The sequence below is a fragment of the Pinus tabuliformis genome, chromosome 3_2 (genome assembly GCF_031772625.1).
Source record: "Pinus tabuliformis cultivar Carrire ecotype Pingquan chromosome 3_2, CPIR1, whole genome shotgun sequence".
Classification (NCBI taxonomy): domain Eukaryota; kingdom Viridiplantae; phylum Streptophyta; class Pinopsida; order Pinales; family Pinaceae; genus Pinus; species Pinus tabuliformis.
In genome coordinates, this window is record NC_142302.1 from 295730333 (window position 1) to 295753086 (window position 22754).

Below are 22754 nucleotides of genomic sequence, written 5' to 3' on the forward strand. Positions count from 1 at the left end.
GTGCTCATAAAGTGTGCAGATAAGCCAAATACAATTTTCAAGTGAATGTTTGGGGGAGGTGGGAGGGGGGGTGAAGGGGGTGACTAGTATTTATAATTATGGCACATGTGTGAGTTAGTCAACGTTTCACATGTGCCTACCACAAGTTCTTACAACAACATGGTGTCTGTGAAGCACAATTTCACTAGAGAGAGGAAGTTCACTAGTCCTTAGAATTGAGAGTGTGCTAAGGAGAAATAGTGCACTAACCTTGTAAACAAGAAGTGAACCCTCATGTAATAAATTTCAAGAAATTTGGCATAACTTAGAGTTCTTAGGAAAAATTCAAAACTCGGAAAGACATTAAACACTTAGACAAATATGAGCACAAGATCAATAGGGGCCCCAAAATTAGATGAGATAGAAAATTTTATAGGGTTTTCGTAGTGGCTACAACACTTGGTGATTCACTAGAAGGACCTCAACTTCTCTATATGGGCCTTACTTAAGCTCAAAATCTAGTCCTTTGGGAGTATTAATTCAACTCATCATTCACACTAGCTTCACACTCAACCCAATTATGGGTGTATTTCTTATTTTTCTCTCATTGTCTCAAAAACGTTTTATATAACTAGTTAAACTCTAATTAATTTGATTAGGGAAAGGTAGTATGTATTCGCAAGTTTATGATATTTAAATTTTCAGAACTTATCCCAGGTGTTGCTCCATTGAAAGCAGGCCTCTTCAGTACCACATCAGAGTCACTCCAAGGAATCACAAACATTTCTTCACTTATAGTAGGCATGTTCAATAATCAAATGAAGTTTCTTGCTTCACCTCTTTGTGCAAGAAACCTTTCTCTTCTTTCACCCTTTATTTTATTTTCATTTACGCACATTGGAATTCTAAAGGAATTTATTTTTCCATGGTGGATGATGGATCCCAACTTATTTCATGGGAAAGAGAGGTTGTTCCTTGTTTTATAGGGACTTAAATATTCTCTAAGATAGGCATGCTCACTTGAGTTTTCTCCTTTACCTTCTCTACTCAATTGGACTGGAATAATTAAAACAACAATTGATATAAAAACAAATTTGATAAATGAAGGTACTATTATAGATGCAAGTGTCCTAGATATACTAAATATTTCCATTGGGAATGATTCATATTTTTCTTCTAAACATCATTGAATTTTATGATTTTTAAGACCGAATAAAAGAAGGAGATCTAAAGTCTACCAAGAGTTGCATAGTTGCCACAATTCCCTTCTAAATGTTCACCACATTATCATTGAGCCAAACAAGATACTTTTTCATGAAATATCTTATTTAAGTACAATGATCGAATATCTGAACAACAATGCAAACAAATTGAAAATAAAGGATAAAGTAGGAAATAACGAGGAATATAACCCTATGTAAAAGTGTGAGATGCAACCCAAGGCTGTTACTAGAAATAAGGCTTTAAGTCTTGGCCATTCATGGGAAAAAGGTTAGTGTTCCCATTTAGATATTTCATATGATAAATGTGTAGGCCAAGCTTCTCATGTACCATGTGTGAACCAATCCAAAAGGATTGTAACTTAGTGTATTTAGCTTTTTCCTTGTGGGTTTGATCCCTATTTCAATATTATATCTCCCACACTGAATTACTTATTCCCTACAGAATTTTTATCAAACCAACTTTTTATATGCTTCTTATGGGCAATAATGTTTTCTTTGGGTTTTTTTCCTTTCCTCCTCCAACTGAGAATATTTTCCATCCTACTTTGAATGGTTGGACAAGGTCTACCTTGAGATCCTGAGACAACTATGAAGCTGGGAGTTAGAGATTCATTAGTAAGATTTCCTATTTAACATAGACAAGGAAGTAGGGAGATGTTCCTAGGGAAGGCTTTAGAGTTACTCGCACATCCCACAAAGCATTCATCAAAGCATTGTGAAAATTTAGTTATTCATTTAAGATAATTTTCTTCATGATTTGAATTGTATTCTCATTTGTTAATTTTACTAAACTATTTCCTTGAGTGTAGTGATTTGATGAATGTTTCAAAACAATGGCATTCTCTAACGTAAAAACATATAATTCCAATGATGAAAATTATGTTGCACTATCAAACATAAGTGAAGTAGGAATGTTCATATTAGTGATGATATTCTGGTTGATAAAATGGATGACTTCCTGATCATTCAGTTTCTTGAGAAAAATGGCTTTTACCCATCAATTAAAATAGTCTATGGAAGTCATGATGTATTGATTATGCTTCAATGAGTGATGAAAAATATCCCCACTTTTGAAAGGTTTTTTCAACTTTAATAAGTTGCCGAGGGGCAACTAACCTTTTCTCTCAGCCATCACATATTGGATAGATAGTACAGTTGTGAGCATAAGCATGTTTGTCATTAAATAATGTTAGCTAGTAATATCCAGCTCACATAACTTTATGTGCAGTGGTGTCCCCTGCATAATTCCCACCAAATGGTCCATCATGCAAATATTTCAAAATATTCAATTCTAAGAATTTTAATAAGACATTGTACAATGTTTCTGAAAGAGTACACCATGAATAATTTGATATGACAATGCCTTTAGTCAAATACCACTCGTTTATTTTGTTGAAAGATGAGAGGAAATAATTTCTTGTTCAAGATATTATTGTATTTTAATGTATCTCGATGATGTTGTACCTGATGGAGAAATGGAGTAGAAATTGTACATCATGATCTCTTTCTCCCATCCAAATGTATATTCTTCCTATGAACTAGTTTCTTCTATGGTGTGTTGACAAATACCATGACCCATAATAGTCATGGATTAAGCTCCAAATCATATTCTTGTAAGCTCGTCATCTAGTTCATTCTTCGTTTTCCCAACTCTTGTTCTACAAATAATGATCAAATTTTTGGATGGCGAACAAAAATTATAATGTCACTCTTAAGAATATAGGGACTGAAATGTTTTACCATTTTATAAATTATATATGCTTGCTTTCCCATAGCAAGATAGTTCAACTCTAATACATGTAACCTAGCACTCATGAATTAAATTAGCCATTCGTTATATTGATTATCTATTTGAGTTAACATGGCAATAATCGAAGAGTTTGAAGCAAAATTATATAGGAAGAAGTCCTTCTCGAAATTTGATTTTTATAGTGTAAGTGCTTTAGCTATCAACTATTTTATTCAAGTAAATAATTTTTATCCTTTTGATCCCATCAGTAAGTTGTATCCTTCTTTATCATTTCATGTAAAGGTTTGATGATATGTGCATAGTTAGAAATAAATTTCCTAAAGAAATTTATCTTCCCAAGGAAGGACTACATTGTGTTCTTATTCCAGGGATATGATATTTCAAAATAGGTCTAAATCATTCTAGGTCTACCCTAATGTCACATTTCACTATAATGTTTTCTAGGATATTTTCCTCGAACATTGTGAAGATTATTTTCTTAGATTTTAAATATATTCCATATTGTCTGCACCTTTTGAAGATCTATTTTAGATGATGAAAATTGTTGGACTATTGTTTAGACAAAACCATTATGTCATCAAGTTATACCACTATTCTTTGACCAAGGAGCCCTTGGAATGCAATATCCATGACTTATTGAAACATTCCCCATTTTGTTATGAAGGTAGTATTATGTTTTTCAGGTTCCATTACAAGGCCTTCATTCTATCCTAAAAATTCAATGTTGTAGCAAAAATATTTCTACTCCAAAAATTCTTTGTGATATTTGTTCCATAGAAAGCACACAGTTGTTATCCTTATCAAATGATTGATTGAGGTTTCTGAAATCTACACATAAATTTATATCATTTAACTTATTTCTTACTGGGATGAGGTTTGAAACCCATGTTAAATATCAGACTTTGAATATTATGTAGGCATCCAACAACTCCTTTCACCTTTCCTGTATCAACGGCTCAAGCATGTGATGTACTTTTCTAAGCTTATGTTGACACATATTGGTCCTTATTTTATCTAAATCATGTGTTGGATGATCCTCATTTCATAAGCCTTTAAATATCTATAACTCCATGCAAACATATCTCAATATTGTTTGAACAAATGAATGAATATGTGTCATTCTTGTGGAGAAAAACACATTTTGAGATTGACATATTTAAAATATTCATCCATCCCTAGGTTTATCTTCTCATATGATAAAGTTGATCTATATGTTTTTGTATTTCGCAGTGCTTTAAAATGGTTTTGCAAATCAAAGATATTTTCCAATAAACCACCCCTTTAGGAACTTGGTTGCCTTCATGTGATTTGGCTTCTTCTTTTAAGGATTTTTCATGCACATCTTCATTAATAGATGCCTCCTTGAATATGTCTAAATTCACCCTAAAATAAAGGATCTATTGATCATCATTAAATACACACAAATTAGTCACATTATTCATAATAGAGGTTTTACAAATAATTTCAATTAAAAATCCATCACTAAGCAGAGTGAACCTAGAAGTTTCATTTTCCAAAGTATATGTGGAAATGTTTTTTATTCTAGGTATAGCGTTAATTTTAAAACCTTTGGAAAATGAAAGAATTCTCCATACCTCTTATTGATAGTTATTGAGATTAGGTGATTTATAGTGGATGGAATTTTATAGTTGTACCGTAATAATTTCAGAATCAGTTATCACTTTTAAGCCATCTACCTTAAACTCAAATGGATTTCTTTATTCCAAGTATAAGCACTTCGTATTTTGTAACACAATTTGTACACTAAAACTCCATGTAGCGAGAGATAAAATGTTTATTTTTATTTGGGTCCATCATGATGCAACCTACTCCACCATCATCCCATGTCTTTGATCCATCATAGTACAATTTCAAAATATTAGTAGTAACCTTGTTAGTCTCTAAACTAAAATTATTTAGATATATGGTATAGGTGTCATTAACTCAATCTAGAGGAATAGGAAGTAGTTCCTACTGGATATCTGATGGTATAGTTGATGGAAGCATGTCATAACATCCAATGTTAGATTCAAGAAAACAATTCCATAAAATTTCTTTCACTACATTTATAGGCTCATTAGGTGCTTCCAATTCTGAGACTGTATATTTCATTTAAGGCTTGATATTCACCTGAATATGATTGTTTTCCCCTTGTATGGAATCCGTAGCTAAGAACAATCTCTTACAAGGTATCATCCTTGTATCTTACTCAAACAGTCCCTACTTAACAAAAAACCATAAGCCTACGGAATGCCCACAATAATAATGTTTATGAATTAACGAAATCTATCATCAAGAGACAGTCAAATCAAAACATTTTTCAATTCTAATCACTTGGAATTGGGATTTATCAAGTTGTATAATATTGGAGTTTATCTTTTTTAGTTTAGTGTTAAATATTTTCTGCAAGTGACAAAGGCATTAGACTTGTATATGCACCATAGTAAAAAAATACCATTATGGGAATTATAATTGAAAATATTAAATGTTAATAGAAAATGAGGTCAAAAGTATTTCAAATTAACATTCATAGAATTAACAAAAAACTTAAGGTTTGTGATACCTTTAGAATTACCAAACGAAGTCTTGGAAGTAGAAATTGTTTTGTCTTATGGAGGCACCGACTTAAACATTTTGATCATCAATTCTCTTTGGCACACCAACTTAGGTAGCTCATAAACAGATATGTTTGTTTGCATCTTCTTCATATCTTCGATGATATTGTATTCGACATCGTATGCCACATTCTATTCTTTTGTAGGATGACTTGTAGAAGTAGGTGGGGAAGATTTGTTTGATACTTCAGGTGTGTTAGTATTACTTTTAGTAATCTTTGAAGTTTTCATGGAAGGGTGGGTGCTTCCATAGTTGCATTATGAAATATGAGCTAAATCATTCACAGGTAACATCCTCCTCAAAAATGTATTTTTCTACTTTTCAACTTCCATCTTAGGTGTTGTCCTCTTTCTCCTGAGATTGTATTGTTTAGGTTATTGCATTGGAGTAGCGTCACCAATTATAGCTTCAACAACAACTTCTTCTTCACTATTCACAATGAGTTCAAAGGAAAAATTAGATTCACTATCATTTTTGTTGTCTTTTAATGGGGGGATTCACTTTCTTCCTTTGGTGAATCAACTTATTCCTTCATAGATTGATCATGAAGGAATTTTTTCAATATCACAGTCACACACTATATCCATTTTGGGGATGTATTCTTATAATGCGTTACCTGATGGAATGTATAAAATTTTTCCATGCCCACTATATCAGTATTTAATGCCACATTAGAGCTTTGTGAAGATTGAGATGATTGATTAGTGTTTTTATTTAAAAATGGTGATGAGCCCCAGAAATGGGTAATTATATGGGCTCATTTTGCCGCTTAATTTGACTTAACACCATTCTCATTAGTTTATTGCATGTTTTTGAAGATATTTATGCTAATAGAGTGAATTGGGTTAGTCATTTTGCCATGTAGTCTAATGTGTGCTTTATGTAGATTTTTGGTCAATTTTGAGACAAAATCAAAGGTTTAATGAGCATTTGGCAGCCAAATTCGAGGAAAAAAAAGGGAGAGGATTTGTAGGAGGGTGTCCCCCTTCATTTATGGACCCTTACCTTGAATTTTCCATCAGAAGCTTGGAGTACAAAGGCCCACATTGATGATTCCAAGGGGCAACCGAGCAAGTCAGGTAGGACTGTTGTTATCTTCAGTTCTAAGGAGCCGAGTTCCTTAATTTTAGGAGGATTGTTGGGAGTCCCCATTTTTATAAATAAGAAGGATTACAGGATCAGTTTTTTTCAGTTAGATGTTAGCCATTTTCATAGTCTATTTTTGCACTTTGTGCAGCCTTGTACTCAGCTCATTTTGGAACTCTTTTTGCAGACAGTTTTGTGATGTAACTATTATTTTTATGATCAATGAAGATGAATCCCGCTTTGAACTAGCACTGATCTTTTCTAGAGGGCTGCAGCTCTTGGGTTAGGGCCCAACCCAAGTTTCCCAACACCTCCTTTGTGTATTTATATTCTTTTTGCTTGCATTCATAAGTTGATTTCTATTGTTTAGGTTAAATCTTGCTTTGGTAAAATAGGTTGCTTTTGATGGTTAAAATAGTTGTTCTTGCTTCAAGTTGCTTAAGTAGTTTGCTGTAGTAACAGAGAAAGATCCAAAAAGGCTACCAGCAGGTCTTGATCTCCTTTCTCCCTCCTTGGGACCATGATTTGAGGTCAAGGCACTACTGCTGCCACCAAAAACACAGTTTTTTCCCTCCATGCAATTGCTAGTGTGATGCTTTGAGTTGGAGAAGTTGATATTATTTTGGATTCACATGTTTATATCATTTCTTGTTCATTTACCATGGCTTTCTCACATAAATTTCTCTTCATAAAGTTTTGTTTAGCAGTTCACTGTTTTTAGGTCAGATTTTAGGTCAAAATAAACAAACTCTGTTTTTTTGGTTTTTGCTTGGGTTATTTTTGAGAAGTAAGTGTGCAACTCACTTGCAGAACACTCCAGCTTATAATTCCTCCATAGCACAACCTGTATGAGTCCATATTTCAAATATTTCCCCACTCTTTCGCCATATTTCACCAATCTGCCCTAATTCTTGCATTTTAACATAAAGTTGCTCTCTTGACCTTTGAACAAATCCAACCATCTCCTTCATTCCTGATCTTCATTAATAGAGTCCTAGACCCTTCAACACCTTCATACAACCTTCATTCCCCTTTTCTCATCATTTTTCCACCTTCAAACCTCCAAAAACCACTTTCGGCCTCCCCCTGTAGATCCTCCTATAGAACCTCCTGTAGATCCCTTGGAGCCTTCTGTAGAAGTTCATCCGAGTGATTTTTCGAAGTCTGATCATAATGGAAGTCTCCAAAAGGGTACTAGGGACTTCTTAGGACATCTCCACACCTTCCTCTCCATCTACAAAAGTCAACTCCATCTTCCTTTGCCACCGAACCTCTGCATAGTCACAAACAGTCAAATCACAAGCATAATACTTCCACATAAAAATACTCAAAAGTACAAAAAGATGATTTCTTCTCATTCCTTTTCAGAAGTAGCTTGAATAAATGTAATTTACCTTTCAGTAATCAATGGCACCCATTTCAGTAGTTTCCATCTCTTTTCTTGCAAATTTAGGGTTTGCTAGATTTTGGTAGGGTTTGCGTTTCATTTCAGTTTTCCTTCTATTTCTACAAGTAGAAAAGCCCCTGTAGAGTTAGCTTTCTTCCATCACAGTAAAAGCTTCTTCTGAGAACTCATAGAAGTTGTCTTAAGCTCCTAGCAAACTTGTGCCAGTTGATCAAGTGACAGCCTGCAGTAAGAGCTAGTACTTGTGCATATAGCACCGTCGCTTCCAAGTTTGTTACGAACTACCGGGTTGATAAAAGTAAAGAAGGAAGCCCCAGGAGTTGCAGCATTATTTCTACAATACTGGAGCTCACCACTCTTTTTGGCACCATTTCTGGGGAAGTGTCAGATTATTTTGTGATTACTGCTTTTCTTCTATTTTTGTACTGCAACATTCTGCTAAGTAGTTTATTTCAGCAAAAGTAGAGTAGTTGCTTCATTTCAATTTTGCAATTTCAATTTTGAAAAAGTAGATTATACATTTCCTACTGTCATTTCAATTTTGCAATTTCATTTCAGCAAGCGTAGATTAGGCATTTCTTGCTTTCGTTTCAATTCTGCAATTTCAATTCTGCAAAAGTAGATTAGACATTTCTTGCTTTCATTTCAATTCTGCAATTTCATTTCAGCAAAGTAGATTAGTCGTCTCTTGTTTTCATTTCAATTTTGCAATTTCCATTTCAACAAGATTCATTTCAGTTGGTTGAAATTTGTTGTTCAATCCATTTCAGTTTTGTAGGTACAAGCATAAAAAAACAAAAATCACCCAAAAGGAGATTTCTTTTCATGCCTCATAGGAGTAGAGATAATTCAGATAAATGTTTACCCAACACCCCCATTGCTTCACACAGCCAACCTTCTCCCTTCTTTGGTGGCTGCAATCAAGAAGCACCCTTAGGTAACAGCTAGAAATATTTGAAGAACCTATAGGTGAAGAAGAAGAAGAAAACATTCCTCTGCAACCAATGGCTGAAAACAGAAATGTTGAGAGCAGTACCTTTTTTTCCAACTCATCGATTAGAAGTGAATTGGAAAATTGGCTAGAAGATTTCAAGAGTGAGATGTGGCAGATTCTTGCCATGCATATCAAGAGAAAACAAGAGGAAGTAGAGAGGGCTTTGGCCATGTTTTGTCCTAGATGCACCAGGACGCATCCTAGGAATGGATGCCCATGGAAATATACAGAGGTTTGTTCAATCTGTGAAGAAAATACTTCTACAGAAAAGTGCCCTTCCTTGTCCAGATTTAAAGCTATCTACCAAGAGGGTGAAGTAGTCACTAAACAGACCTATTTCACGCATCAAAGGAGGCCACATGGACCTAGACCTTACCAGTAGTGAATGCAAGGAACATCCTAGACTTATTACAACCCCAATCAAACCACTTCCATGCCTTCTTGGGGTCCCCCTGCTCATGCTTCCTGGCCCACGCCTCCTCCTTGGTCCTTCACATTTCCATATTATGCCCAACCAGCTGCTCATCCATTTCACCCCTATGCTCAACCACAGCCTCAGTGGAATGCACCTCATCAAGGGTGGAGGCCTCAGTACAACTCTCCTCCTGCTCTTTCACCTCCACCACCTACTCAACCGCAGACTTTGCCTCCTGCTCCACCAAGGCAACCCCAAATTCCTGCTCAACCGAACCCGAAGCCGAATAACAAACAGGCCCAACAAGTATATAGTGGGGAACCACCATTTCCAAACCTGCACATTGGAGTAGCTCAACCCAATTGCAAAGCTAAGGTACAACACATCCAAACAACTCCCCTTGAGCTCAATGATATTCACCATAGCTCAGGGAGAGTATTGCAAAAAGAGATTATATTTATATCATTGAAGGGACACATCTAATAGAAGAACATGTAAAAGAGAAGATCAAAGAACCATGGGCTGCACTTGATGAAGAGAAAACATTAGAATTAGAGATCGAGAGAGCTCCCTCATGGTTACCATCAAATTCTCCATGTATTCAAGAGAAGAATCAACAAAAAGAGGAAGATATGAAGGTCATGGTAGAAGAAGACATGAAGAATGATCCAGATCAGTAGAAAGGCCAAGGACATCACAGCTACATTGAGATATGGTTCCACACGGTCACTAAGGTGTAGCATCACTCTCTTTCTCAACTATGCTTGATCCCTTCAAAGTCAAATCATTTGGTCTTTGAAATCCGGATACTTGTCAAAGCATGCATTTCAAGCTTCCACATCATTTTTTCTATCATCTAGATGTGCACATGGCTCCATTGGAAGTATTCTTATACTTGAAAACGATTTTGTTTTTCAAGTAGGGTAGGGTAAAAAAAAAAAGGAAAAAGAAAAAAATGAAAAATAAGAGAAAAAATAAAAATCTAAGGTGAAGACCTCCTTGGAGGCGCCGCAGATTGGCTCATTGATTGAAAACCTCCATGAGGCAGTCAATGGGTTGGAAAGAAGAGGAAAGAAAAAGAGAATAAGATCCCTGGGTGAAAACCTCCCTTGGAGGTGCCCAGGGTAGGCAATTAGGGTGAAAACCTCCTTGAGGCGCCCTAGCTGTTTTCAAAAAAAAAGAGAAAAAGAAAAAGAAAAATGAATTTCCAGTTGTATTGCAGGTCTGCAAGAGAACTTCAGGAAGCAGCAGCATGTGCCAAGAAAGCTCTGAAACTAGTAACAACCTCTATCCTACCTTCCCTCACCCTTCTACATCATTCTCGACATTCATTCCACCTCACTGTGCTTCTTTGCTGAAAACTGTGTTTTCTACAGGAGACTCCTGTAGAAATTACAGAGAGCTAGAAATGGATTTTAAAAGAAGTTTGGGGAACAGGGAAGCTTCATAAAGGATTTATAAATCCTCCTGCAGTCTTCAAACCTCTCTTCCATCATTTCCAAGCTTGCATCACACCCCAAGCTCATTTTTTCTTACTGTCCAAAAAACTACAGAATGCTCTGATACAAAAATACATACAGCATAATTTTTTTTTTTTCCCTAACTTGAAAACCATGCATCCATTTAAAAGCCTGTTTCATGGGGAGTTGCATAGGGATGATGGCAACATGCCCAAGCAATTTCAGCCAATTCCAATGCACAGTTTCCAAGAAATCAGCCTCCATCACCTTCAACCATTTTTGTATTTTCTCCATATCCATGTATCCATTTAAAAACTTGTTTCACTGGGAAATGTATATGGGTGATAGTAACATGCCCAAGCAATTTTAGCCAATTCCAGTGCACGGTTTCCAAGAAATTGACCTCCGTCACCTTTAGCAATTTTCAAATTTTCTCGAAATCCACGCATCTATTAACCACAATTTTTTCTATGGGAGGTGCATAATGATGATGGAAAGATGCTTAGAAAATTTTAGGTCAGTCTAGTCTACTGTTTGGGAGATATGGACAAAACAAGTCATTGTCCCATTGAAATCTAGCATCAGCAGCATGAGCATGAAAATCTGAAGGTTGAAGCAAACTCCTGAAGATTAAATTCAGCTAGAGGATACCTGCACAAAGCAGACAACCACACATCAGAAAGAATAGAGCATGCAGCAAGGAAAATACAAGCATGCAACAGTCCAATGAGCCATAGCACCTCACAGCAAATGCACATTTCGGCTTACAGGTAAGTGTCTAAAACCATTCCTCTGTTGCACCTGTATAATTCAAAACTACATGAATGAATGGAATGGTTGGGATTAAACTAGATAAGTGGATAGTTAGCTAGCCACCCTCATCCAGTTCAATAGCGCTTAGCTGGAGTTCACTCTGCATGTGCAATCAGTCTGCTTGGGAAAATCTCAAAATAGGTAGTGGTGGCATCAACGGGAATGATTGAAATAATTATGGCAGGTGGCATAAAGGTTTCATCATGACACTGCAGCGGGGGCCCTCCTACTTATCGTAGGCCGTAAGAACTCCTTGAAACACTCTCACCACCTTTTTTTCCAGTTGCATCGACGAGTTCTCGACTGCAACACTCATATACCACCTTTAGAATAGCGAACCAGTCGTTCTCTACCATTTTTCAAGACCCTCCTACTTATCGGGCTCTACAGGAGCATTATCGAATTCTACAGGAGCAGGAACACCGTCTACAGGAGGCTTTCTATAGGAAGGCCAGAGAGTAGCTCTGTTGAGGAAAAATTCGAAATTTTTTCCAAATTCGAGCTCCAAAAGAGGTAGGCTTAGAAACCCACTCTACATGTGATATATCTATACAAGGTGGTGGGATTAGAAGCAAATTATTAGGGTGAAAAAGGAAAGGAACGTGAGCACAAAACTCTACCTGTGTTTTTCTAAATTCTATACAGTCTCTCCATTTTCTTCTTTGTACTAAAATCCTGTCTTTTTCTTCCACATCTTCTCCTGTAAAGAAGAGGTGCAACCATAAAAAAATCAAGCCTGTGGAAAGTGTGAATTTGCATTTGAAAGCTTGTTGATTTTGTGAGAAAGAAGAAAAGCATTGTTTCATATACTCTCTGTTTTGTCAAAATAGTGATTTCCTCCAAAAAAGAAAAAAACCCGAGCAGTAAATTCAGGTTGAGAACAGGGTTTGAAGGGAGGGAAAATTTCACATTTCTATTGTGAAGGAGAGAAACATGAAAAATTCCCTCTCTAATTCTAGAAGATAAACCTCAGCTATTCCTCTGTTTCCAATTTTGAAAGTTGTTGCCTTCTTCCTCACATGAGAATTTCCATAAGTCACCAAACACCATGCCAGGTAGTTTTATGAGGAAGGAGCCTTTGAACTCCAACAAATTGCATGAACACCCGAAAGTGGTATCCCTCTTCACCAGGGCAAACTGGATGACTTTCTTTGAGAGAATTAATGGATATGATGAGGATGTGACTAATGAATTCTTAATGTCCTTAAGACCCCATTCAAAAGCCCATGCTACAGTCAGTTTCAGGAGTCTAACCATAGAGCTTACACGAGAATTTATCAGCAGAATCACAAGTCTTCCACTTGGGCTCCCTTGGAGCAAAGAATAAAAACCACTAGGATAGGTTGCTAAAAGACATTTTTTAGCCTGATGAACATCCTATAGAGGATAAGAACGGGATCAGAAGGACAAGTTTACCTCATCCATGGGGTGAGGTCAGCTACCAGATCATGAAATATATCTCTTGTGAAGGAAGATTTAGTATAGTTTATGGTTATCACTTCAAATTATTGCATGAATTAAGATATGGAATGGACCTACCTGCATCTATAAAACTCTGTCTGCCATATTTTCTCCTCTAGTCTTTGATAGAGTGTGACACCAAATTGAATGCAAGAGTTCCAGACCAACTGGCTCACCATGGGCTCATTAAGTTGTTGGTAGAGGATGCCCTCCACACATACACCATCCCTATAGCTTGCGAATTTTCAAGAACATGACTAGAGAATATGACATAAAAGCTCTCACTAATGACCTTAGCGCATCTAGCAGTGAAGAGGAGGAGCAAAAAGAGGAACTTGAAAAGGAAATCCATGGGGAAGCACAAAATATTCAAGTAGAGGAGGAAGAAGAGGAAAAACAGAGCGAAGAGGAGAAACATGACACAACCACAGTTGAACCTAAAGCATAGAAGAAAACAACATCAAAAGTAGATAAAAAATAAGAGGACAAGAAATGAAGAGAAGAAGCCTAAGGCAGTTCAAGAAAATGCTGCCACAGGAAAGGCAGAGACTAAACAAGCAGAGGAGAAAACAAAATCAGAGACAACAGCACAAAACCAGCAGAAATAGGAAAAACAAAAGATGAGGAAGAAGAAAAATAGCAGTGGGAAAAGTTGGATGCAAAAGATGGATTCCATGATAGGGAAGAGGATCTCATATCTGAGCCATGAATGTCAGGGATACCATCAAGGATGAGGAGATGGATTAGTTGCTCAGAGGATGAGAAACACCTTCAGTAGGGGGTAATGATGAGCCCCAGAAATGGGTAATTATATGGGCTCATTTTGCCTCTTAATTCAACTTAATCCACCATTCTTATTAGTTTATTGAATGTTTTTGAAGATATTTATGCTAATAGAGTGAATTGGGTTAGTCATTTTTCCATGTAGTCTAATGTGTACTTTATGCAGATTTTTGGTTAATTTTGAGACAAAATCAAAGGTTTAATGAGAATTTGGCAGCCAAATTCGAGGAAGAACAAGGGAGAGGATTTGTAGGAGGGTGTCCTCCTTCATTTATGAACCCTTAGCTCGAATTTTCCATCAGAAGCTCGGAGTACAAAAGCCCACATTGATGATTCCAAGGGGCAGCCAAGCAAGTCAAGTAGGACTATTGTTATCTTTAGTTCTAGGGAGCCGAGTTCCTTAATTTAGGAGGACTATTGGGAGTCCCCATTTGTATAAATAAGAAGGCATAGACCCTTAGTTTTTTTTAGTTAGATGTTAGCCATTTTCATAGTCTATTTTCTCACTTTGTGCAGCCTTGTACTCAGCTCATTTTGGAGCTCTTTTAGCAGAGAGTTTTGTGATGTAACTATTATTTTTTTTATCAATGAAGATGAATCTCGCTTTGAACCAGCATTGATCTTTTCTAGAGGGCTGCAACTCTTGGGTTAGGACCCAACCCAAGTTGCACAACACCTGTTTTATGCATTTATATGCTTTTTGCTTGCATTCATAAGTTGATTTCTGTTGTTTAGGTTACATATTGCTTTGGTAAAATAGGTTGCTTTTGATGGTTAAAATAGTTGTTCTTGCTTCAAGTTACTTAAGTAGTTTGTTGTAGTAATAGTGAAAGATCCAAAAAGGCTACCAACAGGTCTTGATCTCCTTTCTCCCTCCTTGGGACCATGATTTGAGGTCAAGGCACTACTGCTGCCACCAAAAACACAGTTTTTTCCCTCCATGCAATTGCTAGTGTGATGTTTTGGGTTGGAGAAGTTGATATTCATTTGGATTCACATGTTTAGATCCTTTCTTTTTCATTTACCATGGCTTGCTCGCATAACTTTCTGTTCAGTAGTTCACTATTTTTAGGTCAAATTTTAGGTCAAAATAAGCAAACTTTGTTCTTTTGGTTTTTGCTTGGGTTATCTTTGAGAAGTAAGTGTGCAGCTCACTTGTAGAATAGTCCAGCTTATCATTCCTCCATAGAAAACCCTTGTACCAGTCCATGTTTCAAATATTTCCCCACTCTTTTTCCATATTTCACCAATTTTCCCTAATTCCTGTGTTTTTCCATAAAGTTACTCTCTTGACCTTTGAACAAATCCAACCATCTACTTCATTCTTGATCTTCATTAACAGAGTCCTAGACCCTTCAACACCTTCATCCAGCCTTCATTTCCCTTTTCCCATCATTTTTCCACCTTAAAACCTCCAAAAAACACTTTCGGCCTCCTCTTGTAGGTGCTCAAGTAGAACCTCTTGTAGATCCCCTACAGCCTCCTATAGAAGTTCATGCGAGTGATTTTTTGAAGTCTGATCACAATGGAAGTCTCCAGAAGGGTACTAGGGACTTCTTAGGACCTCTCCACACCTTCCTCTCCATCTGCAAAAGCCAACTCCATCTTCCTTTGCCACTGAACCTCTACACAGTCACAAACAGTCAAATCACAAGCATAATAATTCCACATAAAAATAATCAAAAGTACAATTGGATGATTTCTTCTCATTTGTTTTTAGAAGTAGCTTGAATAAATGTAATTTTCCTTTTTATTAATCAATGGAACCCATTTTAGTAGTTTTCATCTCTTTTCTTGCAAATTTAAGGTTTGCTAGAGTTTGCTAGGGTTTGCATTTCATTTCAGTTTTCCTTCTCTTTCTGCAAGTAGAATAGCCCCTATAGAGTTAGCTTTCTTCCATGATAGTAAAAGCTTCTTCTGAGAACTCATAGAAGTTGGCTTAAGCTCCTAGCGAACTTGTGCTGGCTGATCAAGTGACAGCTTGCATTAAGAGCTAGTACTTGTGCATACAACATCGTCACTTCCAAGTTTGTTACGAACTACTGAGTTGATAAAAGTAAAGAAGGAAGCCCCAGGAGTTGCAACATTATTGCTGCAATACTGGAGCTCACCAAATGGCTTGAAGGAATTGCTACTAGGAGAAGCATCACTACATTTTCTCTTTATACCTAACATGTCATTTATCAACTGCTTTAAACATTTGCTCAAACTCTCCATATCAAAATAATAATTATTATTCGTTTTTCATGAGGAGGTTTGGGGCTTCTTACTAGTGTCCTTTGAGTCTTATTGATTAACAATAAATCCAACTTATTTTAGATCACTTTCAATAGTTATAGCATCACCAAAGTTTTATGTTAAAATTCCTTCAGTATCTCTTTTAATGAACACATAAATGTCGGTCAGAAAGGTTGAGGTATATAAGTCCTTGGTAATGGATTAGTATGGTTGCACATCCATGGGGAACTTATTAATACAATGGTGAATAATTGATTAATGTCTTTAACCTTCTTCATGTTCCCCATCTTAAGATTGCTAATCTATTTTATTAACATGGTGAGACACTTACCATCGATAAACTTATCCAAAAAGAACTTCTTGAATTCTCTCCAATTATGGATTGAGTTGGCTGAAATGTTATGATAGCATGTTGATTCCTTTTTCTCGAGTGTATATAGAAATAATATACATAATACATCATCATGACAAACTTCCAATATCATTAACTACAAATAGAAATTGTTAATGTCATCCTCAGCCTTAATTGTCTTATCAAGATCATACTTTCTTAGAAAATTTTCCAAGGGTTTTGGTAACCGATGTACGGCACCCAATATAGATAATGGCACTTGGGCCATCTAATTGAACTATTAATCATAGACAATGTTTTTAATTATTTCCCTTTCCATCACTATTCAAATCTCAAGATTCCTCCTCTTCAGCATTAAGGTTCTCATTATTTTCAACTCTTCCTTCTCTATAATATAGATGTTTTCTTTGTCTCCCTCCAAATTTTCAGTATATGGTGGTGTCTATTTTTCTTTGTCTAAATCTCTTCCAATGGAGTGAACTAGGTCATCCAAGGAAGTGTTCACCAAATCATGAACTGTAATAACTAGTACACCACCACAAGTTGTATCTTTAGTTGAATGCTTGTGAGGGAGAATTAATGTGACAAGAGGTAATTTAAGTGTCTTCGTAAACTCACAAGTGATAGAATGTAAATATCTAAGTTAGTAATATGTAACTCCATATGAACATTTCAGACTATGCAGATTTTATTCTTCTATCTCATGTAAATTGACAGAGACAAACCCAGACAATTACGATCATGTTGTGATGATTTAGGATGTGAATGTGCTTCATGACCTGGCATGCACTATAAACCATCCTTCTAGTGCCAAAATGTGTTGAAAGTACTATAAATTTTTCCAACACTAGAATATCTCTCCGGTATAAATTCCCAATTAGATTCTACACCATTTTGAGTTGAAGTCCCATTTTGAATGATGGCCCAACTACCATTTTGTCGAGTTTATTATATCCCTTGGCAAAAATAAAAAACGTAAGAGAGAACCAATATCTCTTTTGAGACATGCAAGTAATGTTAGCTTTGTGAAATATACAATTAAGAACAAAATACTTCCACGAACAAAGTAAATTACGTGAGCCTTTAGAAGAAAAATTATATGACTACTCTAATAAAGACACGCATAAAGAGAAAGTATTGTGAATTAATTTGAAAAATAGCTTTCGAACAAACAAAATCATGAAAACATATATTAAATACATTTTTTATTAACATATATGTTAAAAATAATAATGTGGGTCATTCCCTTCAATACAAATAGATACAAGCACATACCATAACCTTTACAAGATGATTATTACAATATGTTTTAATACATGCATGAAATAGATGTTTATCTCGAAGAGACCTTCTTATGATTATGTGGAATTACTTAAATTCACAATTACAAAGACATTTCACTTGCTCTAATAGTGGAATATGGAAGCGAAAACTTGATTTTCAAAAGAAGAATCTCTCTCTCCTATGCTAATAAGATAAGCCAAGAATAAATATTTTTCTTGAACTCTGAGAGTCTATATATAATAAATGAGTTGACCTTTCACCTTTCATGTGACTCTTGAGCTCCCTCATGACTCTTCGAATTTCACGTGAGCTTTGGAAAACTTGGTGACCTTTGAAATTCTACATGAATTTTCATTTTCTCTCTTTCTATTTTCTAATGACAAAATTTAGTCCTTTTTACAAAATTGTTGCTAAAATCCACAAAAGACAAGGTAAAACATATTTATGTTCAAATATGAGGAAATAGTAATTCAGGAAATATGAAATGGAACTCCTTTGTGATGTATTATTCCTAAGATTTATACTTTTATACTTTGAATTTTACCTTTGGTGGTAGATCTTACTCATACTTGACCCTTCCTTCCAAAGCATTTGGAAATATCATTTTAGAGCCTACTTGTATATTGCTCCACAACATAGTCAATTTCATGTGCAACTTAACTGGCTTAGAGGCATATTTCATAACAGTATCCTTGGTTACCTCCAACTCATCTTGGTTAGCCACATGCCTTATGATGTCCAAAAATTCCTTCATCTCCTCTTCAATGACATTTCTATCTTTCACCTCTCTAGGCGCACATATCAAAGCTATCTTATGCATTCGAACCGAAGCTTCCAATCCATAATGCAATTTCACATGAGAAATCAAAGTGTTGGCTACGTGGTTGTTGAGATGATGATAAGCTTGCATATCTATCCTTGTCTCTACTATGTCAATTCCTAGATCATATATATAGCTTGCATTTATTTAGTTGGCACCCCATTCCTAGATCATATATATAGCCATGTGATCCAATCTTGCAACCCTTAGTCTTTCCTACAACTCATTTTACATTTCATACAAAGATTTCATTACCCTATGCAAGGTCATCATCTCCTCATAAACTTGCTTGATTATGTCTTCCAAATACTTAAGTTATTCTATTATCATGGACTCTAGAGCTTCTATGTTGGAACCTATGGAAGGCACCCTTTGTTTTGCAATGAGAAGCTGCTCAACTAGTTAATTTGAAATAACTAATTCTTTTTTAAACTATTCATTCTTGTGAGTAAGATAATCAATGTTATTTTTAGTGGAAACTACAAAGGTTGTACATGCCGAAGTGATTCCATTTTGATTGGTCTTTGTATTTCAAACAACTACTCTTACCATAGTTATAGAGTTTGGGCAATTTGTTTCATTCAGAAAGTACATTCTCCTTTCTTGAATGATTTAAGTTAAATTAGAAATATATAAAATTCTCTCTTCCCCTAGAGGTGGAATTCCCATTTCACTATGAAGATGATGCCCACCTGTTAGTGGAGTTGGAGGAAGAATATTTAAAGTATCTAGAATTGGCTCAATTTCCACTGTTTGATTCTCTTCTTCTTACTCATCATCTATATCTTGAGTGAAAAGTTCTTCCAGTTTCTTCATCAATTCTTCTTCTTCTTATTTCTTCCTCTTCTCTTCCTCAAGTTGTAACCTTCTTTATTCTTCTTCCTCATTTTTGTTCTTGAGGAACTCCTCTTGTTGTTTCTTCAGAGTTTCCTCCTATTTTGTTTTTCTTTGTTCTTTTCTTCTTAGCATGGTCTCCTATTCTATTTCTTTTTGTTCCTTATAACTTCACTTTTCTTCTTGTTTCTTTCTTTTATCTTCCTAAAAATCTTTCATTATCTTCTCCTCTTCAGCTGCCCCTTTCGTAGATTTATTAGCTTTTGTTGAAAACAACAATAAGAAATGTTAAAAATAACATCTAGAAATTATAATTTAATTTTCTCCCTAAATTAAATTAGTAATTAAATCGAAATTATATTATCATAGCAACTTGTAGTAGTTAACTAAGTTAATTTGACTTAGTTGGCTCAGTAAATTCAAGTTGGAAGTCTATCTAGATTCATGTAGAGTGATTCCTGAATTTCAGGGTGTACGTTGAGTTCTTTTGAGTTGTAATTAATTAACTTAGTTTAACTGAGTTATAGTCAGTTAAATTAGTTCTAATTGTTGGAGGAATTAGTGAGTGGTCAAATGAATTAAATTGGATTTAATTCACATGTAGTGATCAATCATATAACTTCTAATTCACTCAAAAATAACTCATGCATGTCAATTTTGAGAAAGACCGAGTTGATATTAGAGTTCAGGGACAATGTACTATCAGTTTTATAATTTTTCCGATTTGTATAGATGGTGCATGCAAATAGTAGAAGGAATATGATGGATTCCACAATTGTGGTGAGGTATTTTACTAATTAAATATGGGTTAATTCCCTGAGGGATTGCACAAGAATGAGCTCAGAAGGCGATGAATTTAGGTAAGTATTGGCCAAAGGTAGTGAGTCAAGTGGAGGATAGGAAATATTTATGAAGGTTGAGCTCAAGGTTGAGAAGAGCATATTATATTCATATAAGGCTTTCCTAGGAAGCAGAGAGATATATTGTAATTGTGCAGGAATTTTTTGGGTAGAAAAAGCATTGTATTTGCTTCTCAGATCTTTTGGTTAATGCAATATAGATAGTAGAGGTTTTCAACAATTGCTTTCCCAAGAAAAATATTCTGTTATGTGCAATTGATATTATTCCTTTTCTGCTTATTGGTTTCATTGATCAATTTTGGTTTCCTCTAAAGAGTAGAGTAGATTCTTGTCTTGTGTTTTAGCATATAACATAAGCTATGGAATCTATAGTGAAAAACAACATGGTATGGGAGAGGAATATTTTGGTTGGAGAGTTTGCAATGCAGATCTGAATTTTTTTGTGCAAAACATAAAAAAAAAAATAGCTGATCTGGATTCATTGTGAAAAAATACCCAACTTGAAAAGACAAATTGGATGAATTGGAGTTTGAATGATGGAGATATCATTGATTTAAAATCAGATTTTTTTCAGAAAATTTTGTGACAGTGAGACAGTTATAGCATGGATCATAGTTTCCAGAGTGCCTAGATGATGTGATATTTATAAAAGGGAAGTTTTTCCTTAGACACATCATCACGGAGAAAAAGAAATAGATTGGTGTGAAAGTCAAGAACCTATATGCTCTCAACGTCGAAGATGCATGCAAAGTTTTGAGGAGTAAGGTAAAGGTTAGAGACTTGGTGGTTGAGAGCGAGCATTGAATTACCTCTTAAGATGTAGCCTCAGAAAGTTATGGAACAACCATAATTAGAGAAACAAAGAGGAGACCAAGTGGAGGGATCCACTGAAGAAGAAACCTCTAGTTGGGGGGAATTTTAAGGGCAAGTGGTCAATGGTAGCATGTGCAGCCATACCTCCAGGTGAGAAGTGGGGAAATGTGAAGTAATAGTCCCAAGAGTGTAGACATTTTGGCAGGGTCCATTGATATGTTTTGTCTCATGGATCATTGCCTTGCCACGAGAGCCCATAGTACAGAGTATCATGATGGATCAATGGCGTTTGATGCAGTCAGATGTCAGAGTGACAGAGGCAAAGACTAGCAATAATGAGATAATGGTGAGCGCAGAGCAGAGATGACAACAGTGTAGATAACACATTGCAGAGTCAACAACAGCACATAGTTTTTAGTAGACAATGCATTAGCTAGTAGTAGTTAGAGACTCTGGTGATAGATGCATCATACTGCTTTAGTTTGGATGTTTTTTGGTTGTAGATGTTGTAGTAGCAACAACAACATTGACAAGTGTTGCATATAGAGAAATTAAAAGGTACCGTATCAGGATAGAGTTGAATTCCTTTTTTGTTGAGAGGGAGTGTTGAAAATAGAAATAAGAAATGTTAAAAATAACATCTAGAAATTCTTATTTAATTTTTCCTTGAATTAAACTAGGAATTAAATCAAAATTATATTCTCATAACAACTTGTAGTAGTTAAGTAAGTTAATCTGACTTGGTTGGCTCAGTAAATTCGAGTTGGAAGTCTATCTAAAGTCATGTTGAGTGATTCCTAAAATTCAGGGGTTCACATTGATTTCGTTTGAGTTGTAATTAATTAACTTAGTCTAACTATGTTATAGTCGATTAAACTAGTTATAACTATTAGAGGAACTAGTGAGTGTTCAAGTGAATTAAATTGGTTTTAATTCACATGCAGTGATCAATCAAATAAATGATAATTCACTCAAAAATAACTCATTAATGTAAGTTTTGAGAAATTCCCAGTTGAGATTAGAGTTGAGGGACAGTGTAATATCAGTTGTATAATTTTCTGATTTGTACAAATGGTTCATGAAATAAGCAGAATGCATATGATGGACTTCACAATTGTGGTGAGGGATTTTCCCAATTAAATATGGGCTAGTTCCCTTAGGGATTACACAAGGAAGTAGGAGCTTGGAAGGCTAGGAATTTGGCTAAGTATTGGCCAAAGTAAGTGAGTCAGGAAGAGGACAAGAAATACTTGTGCAGGTTGAGCTCAAGGTTGAGAAGAGCATATTGTATTCAGCTAAGGCTTGCATAGGAGGCAAAGAGATAAGTTGTCCTTGTGGAGGAATTGTTCGGGTTGAGAAATCATTGTATTTTTTTATCATATCTTCTAGTTAACGTAATATAAATAGTTGAGCTTTTTAGTAGTTACATTGTCCAGAGAACTATTGTGTTATGTACAATTGATATTCTTCCTTTTCTTCTTATTATTTTCATCAATCAATTTCAGTTTCCACTGAAGAGAAGAGTAGATTCTTGTCTTGTGTTTTATCATATCACACAAGCTATTGAA